Below are 5,514 nucleotides of genomic sequence, written 5' to 3'. Positions count from 1 at the left end.
GGGCGGGGCTCGAGGGCGGGGACGGCGGAGGGGGCGGCCGGGCGGCCACGGTGCCCACGCCGTCGGGGGCGTCGCCAGTCGCCAGAGCGTCCATCCCCACCCGTCTCCAACTTCAAGTTTCCGCAGGGTTTCAGACAAACTGTTTCTCCGCGCCTCGTCTCGGTCGGCAGCAACAATGGTGCGCCTCCCGCGGTCTCCCCACCTGCTGACGCCCCTTCGGTCGGGGGGCCGCGGGCTCGCCGCGCCCCTCCCTCTCCATCGGCGGCTGTCCTGCCCGCGCCTATCCCGGACATCTTCGTCCCCCACGGGCTCATCCACGACGTCAGCCACTTCGCGCTCGCCCACGTTAACACCGCCATGCTGGACACGCACGAGTTCATCCGCCTTCTCTTCGACAACCGCCTTGCCTTGGCCACTTTCCACTTCGCGGCCGTCTCTGGGTGCGCCGCCCTCCTTGTGTTCGACGACGAGGATGGTCTTGCGGAGGCTCTCAACCTCTTCCCCATGGACTTCCTGGGGATTCACGTCGAGCTTCTCCGCCCGGAGGACGCGGAAAACCGCTCAACCACTACGTACGACCGCATCGTCGAGCTCGACGCGTCCGGCTACCCGCTGGAGCTGTGGCATCACCAAGGTGCTAACTTCGTCTTCGGCCACCTTGGGCTCCTCTGCTGCGTCGACCGCCGTTGCCTCCACCCCGGCGACTTCTCGACCATGCGAGCCTTCGTCCAAGTGGAGTCCAGCGTCAACGTCCCCGACCGCTGCATCCTGCGCCTCCCCCCCAACCAAATCGTTGATGTGCGTCTGGCGGTAAAAAAGACTTGGGCCCTCGTCGACGGCTTCACCATCCCGCTGGGCGGAGACGACACCGTTGGCGTCTTTGACTCGCCTCCCGAGCTCGTCCCGCACATCCATGGGGTGTGGGCAAACAACACGACCCAGCCATGTCCATGCAATGGTGTGCACCACGACAACGACTACATGGCGCTTCCATCACCGTCGCCTCCCCACCAGCCCGCCATGCCGCTGCTGTTCACTGAAGAGACTGTGCCACTCAACGGCACGGTCGACATCAGCAGCGACGACGACTCGGACTCGGTGGTTGACGTCACCGCCAAGTTTTTCGGCCCCAACTCTTTCGCCGCTCTAGACATCCACGAGCCCAAGATCGACCCCCTGCTGGTACGGACATGCCCCTCCCCTCCTCTGAAAAATCTTCGTCTCCATTGCTGTCCACTCCCCTAACTAACGCTCCGGCTCCCTCTCTAGAAGATCTCCCTGACCATGATGACACTCACGAGGTGGTGGTGCGTCGCGCTCGGGCCCATGACAAGCGCGTGGCCGACTCAACCCTTGGCCTCCGTCATAGCAGCCGTCTTGCAGGCAAGGAAGGGCCAGCCTTCATGGACATGACGACCAAGGCAATCCGTGCGCGCGCTCGCAAGTTCGACCTGTCCTCCGCCTCTACTGGTCTCGCTGAGGCCATTGATGCGACTGGCCTGGCCGACTCCTTTGAGGTGCCATCCGAGGATACGGCGGTTCTGTCGCTCGTTGCTCTGCAGTGCGGCGCTACTGCAAACGACGTGCGTGAGATCGCCGCGGTGATCTCCCCTGAGCCATGATCTGCTCCTCCCCTCCCTCCGGCCGATCGTCGCCCTCCGACTCCGCTTTAGTTCTCTGCATTAGTTTAGGCCAACCTCTTGCTAGCTTTTTTGCGTTGCCGAACTGTGGCAACAGTGGTCTCTGCATGTGCTCTCTCCATGCGTAGTTTGTGCTAGCCGTCGCTTAGTTAGGCCTATTTTGAATTTCCATGTACTCCATCCGCGACGTTTATTTATGCAAGATGCGATCGGTTCCATGCTACTGCTGCTTCCACTTAATCTCTAGAGGTGCATTCCAGTGTCAATGAATCGATCTTCCCTCTCCCTCTGTTGCTAGAACGTTAGAGGCTTAGCCGCTTAGGTCAGCCCCAAAAATGCTCCGATGTTCTCTCTGAACTCTTCTCGACTCGGCCAAATGCGTGTTTCCTTCAGGAGACAAAACTATCGTCTCCGGATGCTTCTAAACTAAGGTCTTTCATCCCTAGACAGCTTGACTTGGTCCAAATCAAAGACGCCGATGGATCCTCTGGGGGCATTCTCTCGGCCCTGTCCTCGGCCCATTTCACGTTTGGTACTTCTATGCAATCGAGGTTTACACTTACGGTCGTGGTCACTACGTTAGCTTCCCCCCTACAGCTACATATTACCAACGTATATGCGCCCACGGATCACTCCCTTAAAACCGGTTTTCTCGACGAACTAGCTTCAATTTCACCTCCACCAAACACTCCTTGGATTGTGCTCGGTGACTTCAATCTTATGCGTTGTGCACAGGATAAAAATAACGACTCCTTCCGTCAAAACGAGGCAGACTTGTTTAATCTCTGTATAAACAATCTAGCCCTTATTGAACTTCTCCTACTGGATAGATCGTTCACCTGGTCAAATAAGCGTGATAAACCCACTCTAGAAAAGTTGGACCGTGTTTTTATTAACACTGCTTGGGACCAATCTTTCCCTGACTCATCTGTCTCCAGTCTTACACGGTATGTGTCCGACCATGTCCCTCTAATTATCAGCATCAACACCACAATCCCCCGCCCTGCGCTTTTCCGTTTCGAACTAGGTTGGGCCCAATCTCCGGCTTGTCGAGGTGTGGTCCAATCTTCATGGGCTGCTGCTCCGCGGCTCTCAAACGCCCCCCTTTCCTAACCTGCGCGTTAAAGAAATGTCGTTTTGCCCTACGATCGTGGCGAAAGTCGATTCTTCCGATCTCTGTGCGGGAGAAAAACTGCAAAACTGTCATAGACCTTCTTGACTGGATCGAAGAGTCTCGTTTCCTCTCGCAGCCCGAGCTTGCCCTGCGCCGAGTAGTTATTAAGGTTCTACACCGCATCACCCGCGAAAAAATAATTCACTGGCGGCTTAGATCAAAATTAAATCGGCTATCGACGGGGACGAGAACTCCAGATTTTTCCACGCCTCTGCCTCTCACAGACATCGTCATAACAAAATCCCCATGATATTGCATGATAACCAAGAATTCTACTCACACGAATCAAAAGTAAAAATCCTCTCCTCTTTCTTTTCCTCCATTCTCGGAGTATCTTCAGCTCCAACATGGAACTTCTCACTCCAAAGCCTCTACCCCTCACAAACACCACAGCTTCTTCACCTAGACTCACCTTTCTCGGGACAGGAAGTTTATGACGCCTTTGCAGACATGAACCTCATGGCTAGCCCTGGTGCTGACGGATTTGGGTCGGGTTTCTACCGAAAATTTTGGCCGATCCTGAAGCAGAAAGTGACAGAACTATTCACAGCTTCTAGAATCACCCCGCTGATATTTCATGTATTAACCGAGCTTACATTGTTCTCCTTCCAAAAGGGGATGCCCTTCCTTCTCCCGGCGCTTTCCGCCCTATCTCGCTTCAAAATTGCGCGGTTAAAGCACTCCCCAAGCTTCTCACAAACCGCCTCAAACCAGTTATCCCACTGCTCGTCCACCCTGATCAAACAGGTTTCCTATCGGGTAGGACAATCTCAGAACTTTCTATACACCGCAGATGTTCTCAACGTATGTGCCAGAACCAAAGCGCCCACACTTGTGATTAAGCTCGATTTCTCAAAAGCCTTCAACTCGGTTAACTGGACCTCTCTCCTCTCTATACTCAGGGTCAGAGGCTTCTTGGAAAAATGGATTCTCTGGATTGACACCCTGCTCCAATCTGGAAAAACCGCAATCCTTCTAAATGGCTCTCCAGGGCCTTGGATCCAATGTAAAAATGGCTTACGACAGGGAGACCCCCTCTCCCCCTTTCTATTTTTCATCGTTGCAGACGTTCTCCAACGAATGATTATTGATGCTTGTGATAACCACCTCATTGCTCACCCTGTCATGACCTCCATGCCCTGCCCTGTTCTGCAATACGCAGACGACACGCTAATTATTATCAAAGCTGACACGAATGCTGTAGCTCACCTTAAACGCATCCTTGATGATTTCTTGCTTGCCACTGGCCTCATGATCAATTTCCAAAAAACCATGGTAGTCCCCATTAATGTCGACTCTGACCTTGCCCTTAAAATGGCAACCACGCTCGGCGCCGAAATTGCGGCTTTCCCCCAAAAATTCCTCGGCCTCCCCCTCTCCCCCCATAAACTCCAATCGACAGCTTTTCAGCCAATTATAGACCGCTGCGATATCTACCTAGCCGGATGGCGTGCTTTCCTGTTATCTCGAGGAGGTCGTCTTGTCCTTCTCTCGGCCGTCCTGGATAGTCTGCCAACCTACTTTATGATGTGTTTCTCCCTGCCCGTCAGTGTCCTCGAGGAGATAGACAAGCGTAGGAGAATTTTTTTCTGGTCTAACGATGACTCCTTCTCTGGGGCTAAGTGTCTGGTTGCGTGGGACCCAGTTTGTATGCCAAAGCTTGCGGGTGTTCTTGGGGTTAAAAACTTGCGAGCACAATTTTTTTGCCTTAGGTTGAAATTTGCATTCAAATTCTTGCATTCCCCTCTTTTTCCTTGGAAGGATTGGCTCCTCAACCATTCTCCAATGCATATAGGTCGTGGCAACAATGCTCCTTCCTTGGTCGTGCCATTTTTAGACACCGCAGTTCCCTTCGTGAGATATCATGTGTGACCATTGGGAACGGTTTATCCACCTTCTTCTGGTTAGATCGTTGGGTTCTCCCTGAGCCTCTGTGCATTGCTTTCCCAGCATTGTTTTCACACCATGCAAAGCCAAATGCATTCGTAGCCACTATACGGATGGATGGGATTGATCTGGGCTTGCGTAGCCGGCTAACCTTAACTGCTTCCAATGAACTTGCTTCCTTGAGATTACCGTTGCAGGATGTCAGTCTGACGGGTGCCCCCGACGCCAGGACCCTACTTAATGGCGTCGCCTTCACCACCAAGGGCGCCTACGACGCGATGGCTTCTCAACTGGCCGACCCTACTCTTGCTCGTATGTGGGACTCGCGTGCCCCCAGCAGAGTGAGGGTGTTCGGCTGGCTTTTCTACCTCGACCGACTTAACACACGGGCAAACCTGCTCCGTAAGTCCATCATCGATTCTGCTGCATGCCCCCGATGCGCTGCTGCGTCCGAAGACCGGGCACACCTCTTCCTCCACTATCCGGCAACTCGTGCCATTTGGGATGCCATTGGTCTACACCCTTGCTCTACCCCCTTCGCACATCTTTGGGTCTCCCATGGGCACCCGGGTCTCCTTGAGTCAGTATGGCCTCTCATTCTTCTTCTTATCATTTGGAAAATTTAAGAAGCCCGTAATGCTAAAACTTTTAGGGATATAGATGTTTCACCCCATGATGTTACTAGGGGCATCATTGCGGACTTTGTGGTCTCATCGCCTTAAGAAGGCGGAGGACAAAGTTCACGCCGGCCTGTGGCGGGACTATTTTACCTCTCGACTTGTCTAAGTTTGTAACAAAATGCTTTTGAAATAT

The sequence above is a fragment of the Triticum dicoccoides genome, chromosome 6B (genome assembly GCF_002162155.2).
Source record: "Triticum dicoccoides isolate Atlit2015 ecotype Zavitan chromosome 6B, WEW_v2.0, whole genome shotgun sequence".
Taxonomy (NCBI): domain Eukaryota; kingdom Viridiplantae; phylum Streptophyta; class Magnoliopsida; order Poales; family Poaceae; genus Triticum; species Triticum dicoccoides.
The sequence above is the reverse complement of the archived record's forward strand: the minus strand, read 5'-3'. Positions refer to the sequence as shown.